This window comes from Myodes glareolus, chromosome X, assembly GCF_982192425.1.
Source record: "Myodes glareolus chromosome X, mMyoGla1.1, whole genome shotgun sequence".
In the NCBI taxonomy this organism is placed as follows: Eukaryota; Metazoa; Chordata; class Mammalia; order Rodentia; family Cricetidae; genus Myodes; species Myodes glareolus.
In genome coordinates this window covers 42,246,805-42,267,155 of record NC_142053.1, presented here as the reverse complement: position 1 = coordinate 42,267,155, position 20,351 = coordinate 42,246,805, and positions in this window count along the sequence as shown.

The window sequence follows — 20,351 nt, the reverse complement described above, 5'->3', positions numbered from 1 at the left end:
AGTTGACTTCTCTGAAGTGAAGAATGGCAATTGACTATACACGAATAAACAACCACATCAATTTCATTAATATGTACATCTGATCTCATTACAATAAATGATAAAATGATGTGTCTAGTAAGGAATTATTTTAAATATTTATTATAAATGTCTGATTTGCATTCTTTTTTCTTGTACCAAAATAATCATGGCTGTATTAATATTTCTTTCTTGAGAAGGGGCCATGAATAGGAAAAATTTAAGAAGACTATACTTGAATATCTAAAAGGATTATCATCAAAATGTTTGAATAATACTACTCTATAGTAAAATGAAGATCTAATGTGCCATAAGTTATCATTGTATAGAGTGTAGAATCTGAAGGCATGGGGTTTGTAGTTACTAGAGAAAAACATTTTGTGTGGAAGCAAGGATTACTTACTACTCTTCTATTATGACCTATATCAAGTAGTCCTAAATCATATGCATTCCTGTTTGTTATAATTCAGTTCAACAATAATTTCTATAAATATTCATTTGACTTCCTGGGATTTCTAAAGTGCTAAGAAGTAATATTGGCAGACATACAGGCATTTTGGTAACCAAGAAAAAACTCTCTTTTGATATAAATTTATTGACAATCTATATCATAAATCTAATTCTCACATGAATTTGACTGTCAGCTTGACAAGGACCAGGTGCTAGGCAGTAATAAATTCACTGTACTTAATAGTAACCGTTGTCAAAAGACCATCATAATTTCTTTTGATAGACGTTCTTATTCTCATCTATTATCACATTTTCTATTTCATTTAACATTCTAACCACAGTTCTCACTCCCACTCATCCCCAACTACCACCCAGTCCAGTCTCCATCCACTCTTCTCAACAGATAAGCGCTCCCATGGAGAGACAACAAAGTCTGACACATTAAGTTGGGGCAGGACCAACTCCTACCCACTGCATTAAATCTGAACATCTATTAACATATTTTATATGCTAAGAATTACAAGGAAAGTATAAGGCCTGTGTGATTTTATAAAATATTTTGAAAAATGCACAAATTCAATAATCTTTCAGGACTATTTCTTTATACATGACTATTCCTTTGTTGTAGTTCAACTAGAAGATGTTTACCCAGACCCATTTCAAATATTTACCTAACTCTATTCTTGAAATGCCAAACCCTTCTCTGTAAGGCCCCCTGGCCTTCCCTTGCTCCCTGGGATGCAAATCAAGGACTGCTTTGGCTAACCAGCTAAAGCTTCCTGCTAGTTCCGGTGCTTGCTCTGCTCTAGCCTCATATAATAGCCTAGGGCTTTATATTACTTTAAAATGGTAATTCTCAACCAGCCTGGGAGAGCCCAGGCGCCAAGGTACCTCTACCCTGTCTGACACTGTCCTGCACCCCTCGCCCACCTGCCTGCGGAGAAGCTCATTGGGTGCCAGCTTCTCCATCCCCCTCTGGCTAGGAAGGGTTTCCTTTACTGGGGCCAAAGGGTATTTTAACCCCGGATTAAGTTGAATAAACAGGCATTCTCCTCTGACGAATGACTCGAACTCTCTATCTCTGTGTTGTGCATCTTGTGTTTAACCCCTAGGACCTTACCTAGCTCGTGGAAGGTATGGAACCGAGGTCCATCCAGGTGGGTGGTGATGCAGACCTCGGGTGCAGTGGAAATGTCCTCTGCACTTCTCTAAACTTTAAATAACATGGGGTTTATTTTAATGTCCCCATACAGTAGAAAAACCTGTAAGGAAGGAAGGTTTCCATTGTATGGAGTCTTAAGATGTTTCCTTTAAAAGTTTGCATATAGTATAGTTTGATCACATTCCTTTCCCTCCTCCAATTTCTCCCAGATCCTCTCTATCTTACTAATCACCTAACTCCAAATTTATTATGCCATGAAACATGCTCCAAGATAGTACTTCATTTTAGGTATAAGTGACAAAAGATATTATGGAAGGGAATCCATATGCCTACCAGGAAATAGAGAGGTGTTATTTCAGGAATACGGAATAGCTTGCTTTTTGACAGATTTCCAAAGTCTACCTCTGGACAGCGTGCCCTTCCTTGCAGCCTTCACCTTTCCAGACCTAGCTTCTTCAGCCCCTCCTTTGTTTAAAAATCTTGTCTTCATCAATCTTCTTCTTGGCCCGATTGTTCAAATGTTTCAGAGGCTTCATCTTGTGCCTTTGTGGTCAGTATTATACAGGCTGCTCCCTTCCCTAGACCTCTTCTCTAAGATTTTAAAAATGTTTCTTATTCACCAGGAATCCATTGGAAAAGTCAAAAGATTTACTCCCTTGCATCAGTCACCAAAGTGCAATTCTAATTTATGAATCTGAAAGTAATTTGCCATGTTATAAGACTTAACAGCAATAGTATTTTACATTGTATTTGTGCTTTCTGAAAATTATAGGAATCGCCTTTTCAGGATGTTAGTGACTGGCATACAGTTTTCTTTGATGATAGAGGTAGTCTCAGAAGTTAAAAGTTGCTCATACCCCATTTAACTTAATAGCTAAATAAAATTACAAAAGCCTTGAATGAATCCCCACCAAAGAGAGAATTTTAAGTGGAGCTGTTATATTTCAGTGCTGTTGATTATGCTCCCCTTGGGGATCAGCTGCAGCCCTCATTTTTGGTCCTTCTTTTACTACTTTGGAAGGCATTGTGGATGATGAAATACACAAGCAATAGAAGGGTTGTTTTCTAGAATGTGTTGGCATTTGTCATGGTTTATATTTATAAGTCACAGCACCATCCATATTTCATATTACCCTTTTAAGTACGGGCTCATTTCTTCACAGCTTTATGCCTAAGTTAAAATGTCAGCTATACATCACTTTCCAAAAGTTCAAAATAAAATTTGGCAGTAGTGACAGGAACTCTAAAGATATTGGTTCTGCTTGTATCTTCAAGAGGGTACTGTTCTTTTGAAGGGGAGGGAAGAGGCAGGAAGGGGAGCAGAGAAAAATGTAGAGCTCAATAAAAATTAATTAAGAAAAATAAAAAAATAAACAAGACTGTACTGTTCTTTCACCTTCAATGAAAAGGTATCCCTTAAATAAGGTAATTTGATACTCTTCTCATGTGTGAAATCAAGATTGACAATGAATACATTTGTTTTACTACAACACAGGACTCACTGTGGGTTGTGGAAACTAATGAAACTCAAATTATAGACTATATCTTAGCGGCATTTGCACACAAAAATGAACTAACCTTCCCCTTGGAAGGCCATGACTCAGGAATTTCATCTCCTAAGCAAGTGTGTAAAAGGACAGGTATCTGGCATCAAAAAAGTGTATTCTTTATTTTCCTTTTTTAAAAATTGATTTTACTGAGCTATTTATTTTTCTCTGCTGGGTTACCTCACTCAATATGATGTTTTCTAGCTCCCAGATAGAGCTAGAAAAAGTGTATTCATTTTTATTGATTTTTATTGAGCTCTACATTTTTTCTGCTCCCCTCCCTTCTTCTCCCCCCTTCAATCCTCCTCCAAGGTTCCCATGCTTCTAATTTACTCAGGAGATCTTGTCTTTTTCTACTTCCCATGTAGATTAGATCTATGTATGTCTCTCTTAGTATCCTCATTGTTGTCTAAGTTCTCTGGGATTGTGTTTTGTAGGCTGGTTTTCTTTGCTTTATGTTTAAAAACCACCTATGAGTTAGTGCATGTGAAAATTGTCTTTCTGTGTCTGGGTTACCTCACTCAAAATAATGTTTTCTAGCTCCATCTATTTGCCTGCAAAATTTAAGATGTTTTTTTTTCTGCTGTGTAATACTCCATTGGGTAAATGTACCACATTTTCTTTATCCATTCTTCTGTCAAGGAGCATTTAGGTTATTTCCAGGTTTTAGCACTCCCCTCTCACCACTGGACAGGTAAGGCAGACAAAATATGTACAGAGAAATAAGAGAACTAACAGATTTTATGACTCAAATGAACTTAACAGACATCTTTGGAATATTACATCTAAACAGAAAAGAAAATGTGTATTCTTTACTTGTCAGAAAAATCCCATGCCCAGTTTTCCAACAGATTTTGAGTCCTGTGTTTGGAGGATCCAATCTTAATTTTCTGATTTGATCTCTGATGGTTTTTCTTGTTGACATTAGAAACTGGCTGTGACCCTCTCTATTGTATGCTCACTCTCTCCATCCAGGGAGTGCATCTAGCATTCCCTTTTTCAAGATTCAAGCTAGTACCATATTCTAAATTCAAAGTCATAGTTCAGAAATCCTTCAAATTCAAAACTTGTCCAGTATGTTGAAATTCCAGAAGCCATTTCAAAATCACAGCATTGTATTATCATTAGTTAATCGAGGGGGGGGGCTTGCACCAAAGACAGGTTGAGTTTGAGGGCCCATTTTCCTTCATGTACTAACTTTATCTTCCTAACACTAGGACTTTTATTTTGTCATAAATATAAGACATACAGAAGTGCAGTTTTTCCTTGCTCATTCTTTATGGTTCAGTTATGCTGCCACAGTGGCTGTGTGTTTCATAAAACAAACAAAGCAGGATTTGGTCATCTACCTTATAATGGTTGACATTTAGAAACAGAATAATGTTACTCATAGTATGCCACAGCAGTAAAGAATATTATAGTTGAACCATTCAAGTTTATAGCCTCCAATTCACAAGAGATGGGTTCTAAGACTCAGTCAAATTTAGCTGAATGACTCGAGAATAAAATTTGGCAATTAGTATAAGAGATGCTTATCTTTGCTGTTCATTTCCCCAGAATTTGAATAAAAGCAATAGGCAAAGATATTAGCAAATGATCTCACAGAATCTCTGAAATCTGGAAGAATATCATTCTTATTATTCAAGGAGGCTGCATCAATATTTTCATTGTCCACAACTTGTTTATGTATCATTACTTTTTTCTTTTACACTGCTGACACATCTTATACTTCATGGAGCAAAATACACATAAAATAGTGGGCACAAAGAGTCAATACAAGTTTGCTGCAATTAGGCCTACTTTTCTATTCTTTATAGTCAGGAGCTGGGATATTTTTTAATCTTTTATTCCTTTCTCTCTGAGCTGTGCAATATACACTCAGAATGACCCTTAAAATACTCCATTTTCTTAAATAGTGTCATTTATCTCAGCTAAAACATCTATATCTATACTGTATTGCAGTTTATTTCATCCTTTCTTGGAACTTACCCCTCAATTTATTTTGATAACCGTTGATGCAAACTCCCCCTTCTAGTTTGCTATGTATGTACTTATTTATGCTGCTCTCATTTAAAAAATATTAAAATTGTCATTCAATCCTATCGTTCTCTTCCCCTGGAATGCATTATTTTATGAGGGAAATTCTATACTTTATATATATAATGATACATATATATATAATATTGTTATGGATGAGCTAACTATGAGGGTGTTTTTAATAGAGATATATACCATTTGAGTCACAGTCAGAATAAGGAGATATCCAAATGAATGGTTGTAAATTAAGAACTTTAAATGTAACAGAATCATTGAGCTTAGTGAGTTCACAAATAATAAAGGTTTGCCACAACAGAAAATTCATTGTAAAAGTAAGTGAAAGTGGATGAAGTTAAAAGGGATATGCATGCAACTGTCACTAAAGTTCTGAGCTAGGTACTGGATGCTTAGGATTCTCAGACATCAAGTGTGGCCACTGTCTCCAACGAAATTAAGCAAATGTAATAGTGAAAATGACAGAAGAGGATCGTAATCAAAGTAAGATGGAAATTTTGCATTTCACCCTATCTTCAAGTTATTGTCATGAGCTTAGTATTTAAGTGGAGGAAAAACTGCTTGAAGTGCTGAGAGATATGCACAGTTTAGTAGTACTGGTGAAACTGAGATATGGTTTAGTCCCCACCTCAATTCTGCACTGGAGAAGTCCATATCACATTAGGGGTCTATCCTGTTTCTATGACATTTTATTTTCCTGTTCAAGGGTGACACAATGATAAGGAGGTTCGCCTGGGAAGCTCTGTCTTTCCAGGTATCCAAGGTGACTTCAGGCTTAATACAATGACTGCAGATCTTAAATTGCCTTTCAGCAAATATAGAACAAGGTCTTGTAAAACCTGGCAGTAAGACGCCTCATTTAGTTTTATATTTCTACCTTCAGTATTCTAGAGAGATGAGTTACATTAGCTATCTCAGTTTTTGAACAGATTCTCCTTGAATGATTAACACATCTACCTGTGGTGTTGAACAGGGGTCAGGCAAATGAACTTAAGAACAAAGGACAAAAGCAAAATAAAGGCAATGATGTCAGGTTTTCACATTTTTTTCTAGTACTTTCAAGGCTCAAGAGTCAATGCATTTTAGAAAAATCAGGTACTAAGCACCTATTAAAATATCATGTGAGTCTTTAGGGATATGTTACTAAGTTTGAATTTCTAGTCTAGATTTATTGGGAAGCGAAATGAATGGAGGACACTGATTGCATTTATATTTAATCTTCTTTTTAGAATATAGGGCACAAATAGATCAGAGTTAGACATAGGAAAGTCAGAGCGAGGGTCAATGGAGGGAGTGGCTGTCCTAGTGAGAGACACTGAGAGAGATAGCAATTAGAATGGTGACCAGTAGCTAGATTTCAAAGATCTTTTAGAGTTACTGCTGACAAGACTTACTGATGGAGTAGGTGAAGAAAAGTATGTGGAATCAAGAAGATAGCTTAGTAACTGACCCTTTGTTTTTTTTTTTTTAATTTTGGCATCCCTTCCTCAAACTCATTTGCCCCACAACACAAGTGTGGCTTTCTAAAAGCATATTCTGAGAGTCCATGGATGTTAATTAACACTCTACAAAGTACATACAAAAATTATTCCACACAAAAGTGCTATTAATAACAGAATTTAGCAATGCTCCGCTTGCTAAGCCTTAGTGCTACCTCTTCTGAAAAGCCTTTCCTAGTTCGATAATATGATAATGATAAGCAGTAATTGAACAATTCCTGTGCTTCCTGCAGTGTGAAGGTCCATGTATAAAGTTATGATATGAAAACTGGTTTTGATTCTACATTTCACACTCAAGGAAACTAAGACTAGGATAATGAATAATTTCCCTACAGATTCAATGTTAAGAAAGACAGACAGCTGTAAATTCAATACAGATGATTTGACTGGAGGTCTTAATAAATACGGAGCTACTTCAGTCTGCAGGCTGAAACAGGGACAATACTTTGATTTTAGATTTAATCAAATTGTATTGTAACTGTTAATTTGACTGCCCACTCAACCATGCGTTCTTTGAAGGTGTGTTTTTTTATCTTTACATCCATACTAACTAGAGACATATTAGACATAATAAAATCCTTCAACCAGTACTCACTGAACATATATTTACATTCTAGAGAGTTATATACAGCTAATTATTTCCCCAGAGAAGTAGTTTGGGTTGAGTTAAATTCACATATTCATCTAAAAAGTTTTATAGATGTGAATTAATCTCTAAGGGAGTTAGCAATTGACAAAAAATTACACTTGCAATCACTGTGCTGCGATTCAGTTGCTGGTAGGGTGGTGGGAAGGACAAAAGCAATTGTTTTTCATTGCTTAACTTTGAAAGTGCTATTGCAGAGAGCTGGTAACTGTCTACTGAAATTTGGAAACCTCCTACGTTCTGATTCTCTGAAAAAGAAATGAGCTCCTGTCATTGGTACAGAACTCACATAAGAAAATTAATGTAAGAGAAAATAAGATTAATTCATGTTTTCAAAAGAATCACTTTTGACTATTGCACTAAACACAAATACAACAAATGAGTTCATTCAGATAGTTTAGAACTAAAATATAATAATACTGCCTATTGCCAATCCTTGCATAATCTTGCCTTGATGTGGATCATAGATTCGTGGGTGGATTTGCTTGTTTATTTTTAAAATAAGAGAGTAAATAAAGCTCTTCCAAGACCATTCTGTCTTTCCAGATTGGTGAAAATTGAAGTTTCAAGTATTTTCCCCCTTAGTTTGTATATTCTATCCCACTTTAAGGATTTAGATTACTAGGTTCCCTTACTAAATAAATCTGTGGCTCTACAAAAGGAATTTCCATCATTCTTTCAAATAGAGCTCTTTTGAATAGCCAGTAACAGTTAATGAAAGCCAGGGATTGCTAAATAAGAGAGTACCTTGGAGAAAAGAGAAGACCAAATCTAGGACACATAAAAGAACTGTAGGGAGTGACAGGCAATCAGGAATAGAATCCCAGGGTTACAATAAGCAGTCAATAAAGAAAAGGCTACATCTGGTGATTGAGAAAACTGGAAACAGCTGGCAAAGAACAAAGCAAGAAAGACATTGTTCCTAGGACAATTGGCAAAAGAAAGAAAATAGAGGAAGAGAAACATTTTTTCTCAGGTCAGAGCACACCAATTGATTATCTAACACTAAATGATCAACACTGAAATTATGTAAACAAAGAGAACTATATGAACTGAGAAGGTTGTATTTAGAAATATATATGTATATGTATATATATATATATATAAATTCATAAAAGGGGGTTTAAAATGTTAGAGAACTAAGAGGGATATATAGGAGTGTTTGGAGGATGAAAGGGGAAGTGATATGATTATATATTACAATTCCAAAAATAAAGAAATATTTGAAAAAAAATGAAAGGGAAAATGTGAAAAAAAGAAAAGGAAAGTGGAATCCAAAAATTCGAATACTGGCATTTGAAAGTAAGACAACAGAATACGTATGCTAATTGAGAGTGGGATCACTAAGTAGAATGACTTGATCCTGAAATCTTGAATTAGAATTTATTTATCCTGACTAGAAATAGCATCAATTTTACATGCAAGAGAAGAAATGGACTCATTATCCAGGGCTATAAAATTGAAGGCAAGTTAGTGACAGAAAGCTCACCATATTGTTTTTATCCTCCTTCTTTTGATATGAAAATGAGGTCAATGAGTATTTCTCTGGGGGCAGGAAAATTCAGTGGTTGCAGATAGAAAGGATTTCTTTAATCCAGAGCTCTGTGTTCTTCTTGTTATTCCCCACTCATTTCCCTCTATGTGCAACTCCAGCTGTCCATCTCATTGTCTGGTCCCAATGTTTCTCAAGGTTTGTCTTCTCTAAACTAACTCATCTTGTCTTCTTAGGATGATGGTTGGCATTTATGTTCTTGCTTTATTCCATATGGAGATTCCAATATCAAATAACCCAATGAGTGACTCTGAAAGATGTTATTCGGTATTACCCTAGTCTTCCTTCTCCTTCTCATCCCTTAATACTGCTTTCCAATTGTCTCTCAGCACATTTTTGTGATAGCCATTAGCAATGCTCCCACTGAGCCCTCTGGTGGCAACTACTGAATATGGAAAATTTTCAGGATGTGGCTCATTTAAATTACCCTTATAGTATGACATGGCTTAGAAGACAATAGAATATATGCTAAAGTAGAATATTCACTTGTTGAATACTTCTTAGTCTACTGAGCACAATAGTGTAGCTTCCCTATTGTATGACAATGTAAAATATGCTATTTTGTCTTTACTAAAACTACATGAAATGATCAAGGAATTAAATAAAAGCTATAAAAGTGACCCAAATTACTGAGATTACTAGAAAAAGACCTATGATTCAGAGAGGAAGACACTTTGAATAACATTATGTTTTCTAAAGCAGTTTTTAACTTATTGGCATGCCTCTAAAAATGAATCAAAAGGATTCCCCACATTTTCTACACTAGCAGTTTGCGGTGATCACTGGTACACAATGATAACTAACTTATGAACACTTTATAAATTTTAATATTTAGTAATCTGCTATTAGGAGTGCTACTTAGAAAAGAATATTCAGTTAAATAAACATGTAATTACACAATTCTCTTAATCAGGAAACTTTAAAAAAAACAGCATTGGCATCATAGAAGGCGTGATGATCAATAACAGCCAGGATGTGGCAACAAGGAAAGGCTTGTGGCTTTTAATGAGGTGAGTTGTATTTTCATGGGAGAATCAAATAGAGTTTGAGGTTGAGGGAACACCATAAAAAAAGTCCTTGAAATAATGAAAATTCACAGTGAAAGAACTGATTCTTCTAGATTCATAAAATGTGTGAGGGAGGACATATGTGTAGGAACGGAGGATAAGCACAGATCACAAAAGTCCCAATAAGGTGAAAAACTATGGATAATAACACTGGTTTTCAAAGTACTGATATGTCTTTAATTTTATTGCAGAATGTCTTGCTTTCCTGGTGATGGAAAAAAGAATAGAGTGGAATATGTAAATATCACCCAAATTCTAGTAATTTAAATAGAAAATCTACCTGGAGCAAATATACTGTAAATTCAAGTTGAACCTACTCATCAGGTTGTACTGGCCTCTTGGGGGGTGTCTTTCCTTTACCTCCTTCTCAGAACGTCTGGATGCTCTGTGGGTTTCTGGAACTTCAGTGAAAGTCTCAGTTCCACATGCAGTCTCCTGGGTTCTCATTAGCCTGTACCAGAATACTCCTTAGCTTGCCTGGTCATTAGCTAACTCTTGATGGATCTACAAAGGTATTATTTGCCAGTGTTGTTGCCAGTCATCAAGAGTTGACAATTTAACCCCACCTTATTGAGACACTACTATGCCTCTTCAGAGTACCCTGTCATGTATTCTTTCTTGTGTCAGAAGTGGAATGTGTTTTTCTTAACTGTTGATCCATCTCCTGGACCCAGAATCAGTTTTCTTATCTGGGAAATTTCACATGCTTTTCTCATTCCTACGACTGCAAAGTAGAACATCAGCAAACTCTGTGTCTTCTTGTAAAGCAAAGTATCTTACCCAAATCTTATACTGTGTAAATATTTCTTCTATATTATAATTCAAAATTTTAATTCCCCTCCAGTCCTGGGAAAGCTATTTCGTGTCTTTTCTATTTTCTAGCTTGTGATAAAACATAGAATTCATAATTCTATTGTATTGCACTTGATATTTGAAAAGAATCATTTGAAATATTAAAAATGTACATACTCATACATAGAAAACATTTTCTAATGATTCCTTTTCAGCCAAATTTTTTTTTCTAATATTAGATTTTCCGCTGTGGACTTCAATGTTCAATCAAAAATATTTAATTCAATTTCAATCAAGTTAATGATACAATTGTCCATTGACTTTATGTTGTTTCCTTAATATTATGAGGAATCAGTGATACCAGAACCTGAAACACAGAGAGCGGAGGGAGAGAGAAAGGGAGAGGAGATAGGGAGAAAGTATGTATTGTGATGACTTACAAGGTGGGATGTAGTCAGTGTCAGGAAAGTGGTTCGTGTGAGAACTGGAAAACATAAAGTGGTTTAAAATACTTGTGATATAGAAATATCATGACCTAATGACTATATATGGCATTTAAGGGAGAAAATAACTAATTACATATGGTTTTCTACCTAAAATAATGTTATAGATAACAACTGTACACTTTAAGTAACAAAACCCTTTACCTAAAGCAAGGAGTAGAGATGGATATTAGACTTTATTGGTGATAAAGTCAGCAATATTTATAGATCATCAAAAGAGCAGTGCAATGTGACTCACAGATTATTTTTATCATTTTTAATAGGCTGATGTTACCAAGAAACATATTTGAGTAAACAGTAAAAGTAGAGAAAAATTATAGTGAATCAAACATGTTGGAAACTTACAGATGCATTTTTATTGAAAAAGGCAGCCATGTGACTAGTTTAAGTTGTATCTTCCTTGGTAACCTCAATACATAGAAACCTTGCACTGATTTTATGTTCTAAAACTATTGCTCCTAGTTTTAGGTAACAGGTGTTACTTGCTCAATACTTACAGCCTGGACAGTCTTTTAAAAATAAAGTTAATGATCAATTGTTGCCATCTATCATAATGACTCCAAAAGAACAAGTCCCATTTAGAAACTGTGCTGAAATCTTCTAGGCCCAGACTCTCATTGGGAAAATATTTCCCCAAATCAATTTATTTTATGGCTTACTTCAGTGATATGGGACAGCGCTCAAATAATAAAAATGAATCATTTCCTTTGAGAAGCATAGTGTTTGGCTTTCACAAAACCTTGTGGTATAATAGATAAAGAAGTATAGGGATACAGTTCTGAATCCCACGAATGCAGTTTTCCTCATGGTGGAAATGTGTTTTTATAGCCATTGAATGGCTATGTCTGTGGTTGAGAATAGTGGTGAAAAGAAGGAAGGAAAGCCTTACTCTTTATTAAAGATTGTGTGTATTAAAATATTTGACATGTTATCACTTCCTGGAATTTCTAAGTTTGGTTTGTTAACCTTATGAACTCTGTTATAGATACCTCACTGTGTGCTACATGTTGGAACATATAGATTTCCACATAACATTTTCTGGTGAAGACAACAAAATAGCAGAAACCATCAGCATTTATTTCTCGCAGTCCTGGAGATTAGGAAGAGTAAAGGAGGAATGGTAAATGCTTCTTAGTTCATAGGTGACCCCTTCTACGTAATTAGCTATCTAGGTTCTCATAATGAAGAAGGCAAATTCTCCTTATGAGAGCTCATATCCTAACCACCTTCAAAGTCTGTACTTTTTATATCATTCTGGCTTTGGGGAGAAAATATGCACTCAGGTGACAGTATGTGTATTAACTCTGTTGTTCTCCAATTAAAATGACAAAATAAGCATTCTTTCATGTTTGTAGTGATTTGTTCATTTGCTATGGTCACAAGCTTGTAAGAGAATTTAACTTTTGAATGTAAACCTAATTTGCTTTCAAGTTTATACAAAAGTAATATTCTTGCTTATTCTTTCTACCGGGTTGATCAATTTAATCACTTGAAAAATCTCGAACAAAAATATTCATGTATATATCAAGTGTCAGATCCAATAAATTCTGCTAAGGAGTAAAGGGAGATCCACCTATCACAACTCTATAGACCATGCTCACTACTATCCCACAGTGCAATGGAGTGACACCAAAAGCAGAAATCAAATAATGTTCTGGGATAATTGTAAAAGTGAAGTTAAAAAATTCATAGTGTTCTTAGAACATTGTTTTTCAGTGTGCAGAGGAATCTTATCTAGATTTCAGGTATGTAGGATTCCCTTTTCTACCATTTGTTGTTATAAAAGGTAATCACACAAGTACTTGTATATGTACTTCATGAGCGAATGCAAATCATTAAGACAATATTATTGTTTTCATAATGTTAATATGATGCACTCAGTAAGGTATCAAAAGGAAATGTATTCATGATAAAATCTCAGATGGCAGTACGCTTCTAGCATTGGATAGTTTCCACAGCTTCCTCAGCTGTCTTGAACTTCTACAAGTTATTCTACTTCATGCTCATGACTTAGCAGTCCTCTTTTGGTCAAATTCTTCTTAAAATTACTCTAAAATAAAAAACACAATTTCATAATCAAAAGTTAGTAATATTATTTTATCTATATTGAAAACTGATACTCACTGCAGACCATCCTCTTTCAAATTTTGTTGCATTCTGGAAAATATCTTTAGTACTTAGTCTCTAAATGGTGCAATATCAGGACTTTACTGTATCAAGCTATGTGTAGCTATTACTAAATACATTATTTAGCTATTCCTAATTAAGCATCATTTATAACTACATGCTTTCCATCTCTGTCTCTGTCTCTCTCTCTCTGTCACACATGAATTCTGCGCTTATGATATATATATATGTATATATATATATATATATATATATATATATATATTAAATGGACAGAAATTTAATTATTCCCCTCAATGCACACAGCAGCACAAGCTTGGAGAAACATCAATTTGAAGGTAGTAAGTGACAAAGGATTAGGAAGTAAATGTCATATTTGTCTATACAGATGTTCAAAGTTATTCTGAAGTACATGAGATCCAGTTTCACAAAAAAATAAAAATTAAAATAATTTCTTATTTTCCAAAGCAAATTTTATATTGTTTGTAATCTGTAGAAAAGGATAATAGTTTCCAATGGGATAGCTGGGTACAAGTTTCCTGCTATGTTGTCCTGAGCAGCATTATAAAAAATCATTCACTCAATATGTTCTTCTAGTTCTATTATTTATATGACTGTTTATGAGCAAAGCCAAATTAACCATATGCAGTTACAATCCTTACATTCCTTAAATACATTTCATTTTTATCTAATTAAGATTGTGCTTCAGGAGTCTGCAACTTCAGCTAATTCAGGGAAAAAGTTCACTTTCATATTCAATAAAGTGTAAACATAGAAACAAGGAGAAAATAATTGTAAACCCAATCTTTATGATACATAGTAGTAGTTGATGTAGGTTTTTAAAGATGGAAGGTGAGAGGATAAATCTTTGGAACATAAAGAGTAAGTAAAATATAAATTGACAATTTACTTAAACTTAACTTCCAGGGGGAAATGTCAAACTTTTATGCACATATTCTCAAATTCACCCTAGTTTAGACTGTTTCTTTGAAAATAAGCAGATTTATGTTTTGATAGAATACTCCTGTACTCTTTCTGTATAAAACTGCATGTAAGCATTAGTTTAGCTTCCTATCCTAGGGAGTAAGGTGCTTGCTTTGACAGCAATGACCTTTGGATTGAGTTGTTATTCATTTAGAGATGATAAGGAAACTGGAGAAGAATAGACCATGGCATATCAACCAGAATCTTATAAGACATATTACTGCTTTATCTGTGTATGAGTCATTGTATCAAACAATAGAGTTGAAATATAACTGAACAAAAGGCTCCAAAAATAACTGTTTTTTAAGTATCTTATATAAAACACCTTAAGGCTTACTTAATGACCTTCCACAAGTATCTGGTTTGGAGAACACATACCAGGAAGCATTCCTGAGAAGCAGTCATTTTGATAATCATGTCCTTGAATAGATAGATTAAACAGACTTGAGTTATAGAAATTACTTAAAAATTAAGAAGTACTACAGGGTGTCACATATCTAACTTTTAATTATTTGGGTGTATCATACAAGGACTTGTGACAAAATTTCTAGCAAATTGATTAAGAATTATATGATATTTAACAATGTTAGTGAGAATGATTCATATTGCTTTTCATTTACTATATGTTTAATCACTAACAAATTCTTACTGCCTTATGCATTGTTATTTTCAACATTCAAGTAAATAATTTTTTTGGACTTTGAGTGTTTATTATTATTATTAAAAATTTCCACCTCCTCCCCTCCTTCCACTTCCCTCCCCTTCCCCCACCCCCACTCCCCCTCCTTCTCCAGGCCAAAGAGCAGTCAGGATTCCCTACCCTATGGGAAGTCCAAGGTCCTCCCCATTTCCCCCAGGTCCAGGAAGGTGGGCATCCAAACAGACAAGACTCCCTCAAAGCTCATCCATGCAGTTGTATCAAAGACCAAAACCATTGTCCTTGGCTTCTCAGTCAGCCTCCACCATTAACCACATTCAGAGAGTCTGGTTTGATCACACGCTCCATCAGTCCGAGTCCAACTGGCCTTGGTGAGCTCCCATTAGATCAGTCCCACCATCTCAATGGGTGGATGTGGAGATTTGGAGACTGTTATAAAATGCAGGGATCGTGCCACCCGCGCCAGGAGAGGTGTTGAGTACTGCCTTGAAATCTAAGAGAAGTTCCATGGAATGCTATGGGACATTTCAGAGTGACAAGTCTTCTGACCTTTAATTCTGAGAGCAAGTATCACATAACCTGTGGTTTGTGGAAGTGGCTGCCCTGAGGTGTAGTCTCAGCTTGAAGCAGCTGTTCTGCTCACTGAAGGAAGTCTTAGAATGTAGCAAGGGTGGTCTGGGGGCTTGCAAAACATTCTAGCCTATTTTAAACAAGGGCCTCCAGAGACATTATCTCACTGTCCCAATCTAGTCTAAGACTTCCTTCAGTGAGCAGAACATGAGCAAGGAAGTCAGGACACAGGGGATGCAGTGTGGAAAACAGCATTTTCATCTGCATGCTGTGTGTTTATTAAGTAATCCTTTTATATACTTTGGAAACAATTGCTTTAGTTAACAGTTTAAAGAGGAACTATAGATCATGAGTTAACCTGTTTCCTGGTTTGTTCGGCACTCTTACCCAGGGACCCCCGACGCTCTAGAAGTCAACAGGTAGATGCACCCCTCCCTGTCCTGACTTCCTTGCTCATGTTCTCCCTCCTTCTGCTCCTCATTTGGATCTTGGGAGCTAAGTCCAATGCTCCATTGTGGGTCTCTGTCTCTATCTCCATCCTCTCCAGATGAAGGCTCTTCAAGACAGTAGAGAATTACAGACAATGCAATAGGACAGATTCAGACAGAAAAGACCTCGAAATGGGTCACAGTATTAGATAAACGTACAAAGACTTGGGAGGAAAATAAAAAGAGTATATGGTTATAAAATAAAGTCAATATTTTAAAAAAGGGTAAGGTTGTTAAAGAGACAGAATAAAATAATAGAGTAAACATAAAAATGGAAAATTCACAGAGAGTCTGGATTATGTTTATTGTGTTTTCTTTGATTTTTTTTGACTGTGAAGGAGCTAAATACAGAGAGACATTTTATTGTGTGGTCTGCTAAACTAAACCAGCATGTATGTTCTAAAGGTATCTTGACTTCACAATTTGGGTCTAAGGGTACGATGCTTTGGAAAAGAGGTTCTTCTTTTGTTTTCACAGAAGATGAGACCCTGTGGATTGCTTCTAGACCAATATGGTATGATAGATTACGCCCTCCTGTAAGGTTGCTCTGAACACCCTCAAAAACTTTCTTTGCTCAACTTCAGACTGAGATGAACTTGACACACAGGATACACCATGAAAGACCTGATTAACAACGCTCTCATACAGCATGAAGCAGTTTGGAGAGAAAAAAAAGCTTCACCCATATTCTCAAATATTGTTTACATTTAAAGGGGAGTATGGTATCGATATGAATAATTTGCATTGGTATTGTATAGTTCATTTTAAAATGTAATGTACAATTAAGAAATATAGGTTAATAGGCAATCATTGATAATAGTCAAGCTTGTAGTCATGTTAGTTAGACTTTCTAGATATATAGAAATATATTTCGGTTAGATAGGCATTCTTCAAATTTTTCAAAGACTACAGAATATGACACTTAATGTTTTAATAATTTAGGGCTTTTCATGACAATGAGACATATCTGCTACTGGCAGCACCAATCTACTTCAAGAGGAAGATGGGCATCAAAGATGCTCCTTATGGAGTTTGATAGACATTTGGGCAAGAAACTGCTCTTGCCTAGATTGATGCATAAACTGGACATGAAGAACCCACAGAGAGAGGACTGTTGAACTTGCCTAAGGTGAGATGGTTCTTATGGTTTCCTGTCTCATGAAAGTCTGTGGGACATTCTGCAGGATACAAAAGAAAATGACTGAATTGTATTTGAAATTTCCTGATTCATGAAAAAGTCTGCTGGATATTATGGGCCTGAAGGCCGAAGATGGATGCCCCAATGGTACAGAAAAACTTTGGGTGACTGTCCAAGCAGGGAGATGTCTCTGTCATTTCTTGAGTTTTGGAAGTTGCTTACTTCTTGTTTACTTAGGACAAAGATTCTATGGTGATATTCGAGATAGTCATCACTGTGATAGTGGGGCAAGGACAGTTCAGGTACCCTCTCCTCTATTACCCAAGGACCTAGCTGTGGACATCCCCTTGAACATCTGGAATCCCTTCTAGAGCCAAGTCTCTTGCTAACCGTAAAATGGCTCCTTTTATGTAGATATCATCTTCTCTGCTCATATATCCGCCCTTCCTCTATCTCCACACTTCCACTCCCCCAAGCTCTCCCCAGTCTTTACCTTCTCCCTTTGCTTTCCCCCTCCCCCCTCCCCCCATTCCCACTCCCACCTCTACCCCACCCCCATGCTCCCAACTTTTGCCCGGAGAACTTGTTTGCTTCCAATTTCCAGAAGGATCAATATATGTATTCCTTTGGGTTCACCTTGTTGTTTGGGAAAAAATGTGTAGCCCAGTCTGGCCTCGAACTCGTAATCCTCCTGCCTCTGCCTTCTTCAGCAAATCCTACCCAAATCACCATAGAATCTTTGTCTGGTGATGAATGGAGGTAGAGACAGAGACCTTCATCAGAGCAACGGACTGAGCTCCCAAGGCCCAATTGAAGAGCAGAGGGAGGGAGAAACGGCCAAGGAAGTCAGAACCGTGAGGAGTTGGTCCATCCACTGAGACAATGTGCCTGATCTAATGGGAGCTCACCAAATCAAGCTGGACCAGGACTAAACGAGCATGTAATCAAACTGGACTCTCTGAATGTGGCTGCCAATGGGAGCAGATTAAAAAGCCATCAATAATGGCACTGGGATCTGTTTCTAATGTATGTACTGGCTTTTTGGGACCCTAGTCTATTTGGATGCACAGCTTCCTAGGCCTTTAGGTAGGGGGGAGGGCCTTGGGCTTACCACAGGGCAGGGTACCCTGCCCTCTCTTAAGGAGAGAGGGAGAGGGAGGAGGGATGTGGGAAAGTGGGAATGGAATGGGAGGTGGGAAGGAAGTTTAAATTTTTGAATGAAAAAATAAAAAAATCTCAACATTGTAAGTTGCATGAAATAAAAAATAAACCACTGCAAACCTTCAGACTAGCAAGCAGATTTTAAAAAAAAATGTGAAATAATCAAGGAAAATGAGGATTTAGTACTTCCCCCTATGCTTTGAACAATGTAATTTCTCAACATTATTACTGCATGAAGTTCAAAGTAGGCCTTAAAGAAAAAAATCTTTCTGTAATAAAGAAAATTACAAAGATACAAAATGAAATGTAAAGTCTTTTGCAAGAATAGGTGTTTGGACACTGGTGAGGAAAAAGATTTTCATCCTTCATTGTACACCTGACACCTATACAAACAACCTTATCTTTAACATCTGCAACACTAGTAATATATAATAGTCATGGACTTGGTAAAATGAAAAAGCAACTCCCACTAAAAATACTTGTATTCATCCTACAGAAACCAAGAGATAGGAGTGCTATTCGAAAGGCTCCACATGCACGTCAAACATGTGCATCCTATTGAAGGCCAGAAATGGGAAGCTTGATTTCCAGTGTCTCCGAAGAGCTTCAACATCTGCATTCACAACCAGCATCCTGCTTGGGTTACCTCTGACTTTAGTACTTTGCAAGCAAGTATTATGTTTGGGGAGTTCAGGGATGTACCTGTTGTCAGTAACTTCATGTTTAGAATGTGCTGCAGCTGTTTTTGAGCTATAGAAAATGAACACCCCTAAAATGGAACATTTTTGATGTAGAAGGGTCATCTGTCTATGTTTTACTTTCATTGGTTAATAAAGAAACTGCCTTGACTTTTTAATAGGACAACACCTTAGATAGGCAGAATAGACAGAACAAAATTCTGGGAGAAAGAAAGCAGAGTCAGGCAGACGCCATGATTCCCCTTCCTGAGATGGACGTTGGCTAGACTCATGCTGGTAAGCCACGACCTCATTGTGGTATACATATTATCAGATATGGGTTAGTCAAGATGTGAGCATTAGCCAATAAGAGGCTAGAACTAATGGGCCAGGCAATCTTTAAATGAATACAGTTTCCATGCAATTATTTTGGGTAAAGCTAGCTGGGAGGCAGGAAACAGCCCACTGCTTATTTTGCAACACATTTTTACCAAGAGGAAAATGGATTTGATTTTAATTAATCAGGACTTTCCTGCAGATGTGAAAACCATAGGAAGGTGAAAAGGAGGCTGATAAGTATAAAGGAATCCTGACGTTTACATGGACAATTCTTTTAAAAAAATAAAAAATGTATTTCATTAGCATCATAAATAGTGAAATCTGCTTATATTAAAAAAATAGGTGAAGCTTTGTTTGGACATTATTTCCTTGCAAGAGCAGTACATATCCTTTGTAAAAAACTACCATATTTACAATTTCATTTCCTTGACACTTAGGTAGGATTGAAAGCCAGAGGAAAACATGAAAGAATGAACTTTGAGATAATCTGTATTGCTAAGGTGGTATCAGTGAGGGTAATCAGATTAGGGTAAAGCAGTTTCTAGAATCCTGGGCTAATCTGGGTAGTTAGCTCATTTGGTGAATGGTCAGGGATGTGCCTGTTCAATCCAGCGTCTCTTCTGGCTTGGCAGCTTTCTCCAGGGAACCAGCAAGGCTAATGAAACCCCAATCAGTCTCAAAAGAAAAACCAGGCAAGAGTACTGGAGTTATCACAATCTAGTCTTACCACTAAAAAAAAAAAAAAAACTATAAAGTGCATGTCCATAGATGTGAGCCAGCCATCTCATCTTCAAATATGGGCAATACAACTAGAATTTGAATTTCGAATAACCCAACATGCCTTACTTTCAATAAAAGATGATCTCTTAATTTATGAATATGTCTTTTAATGCGGCATGTTGGATCTGCTAGATACAGCAA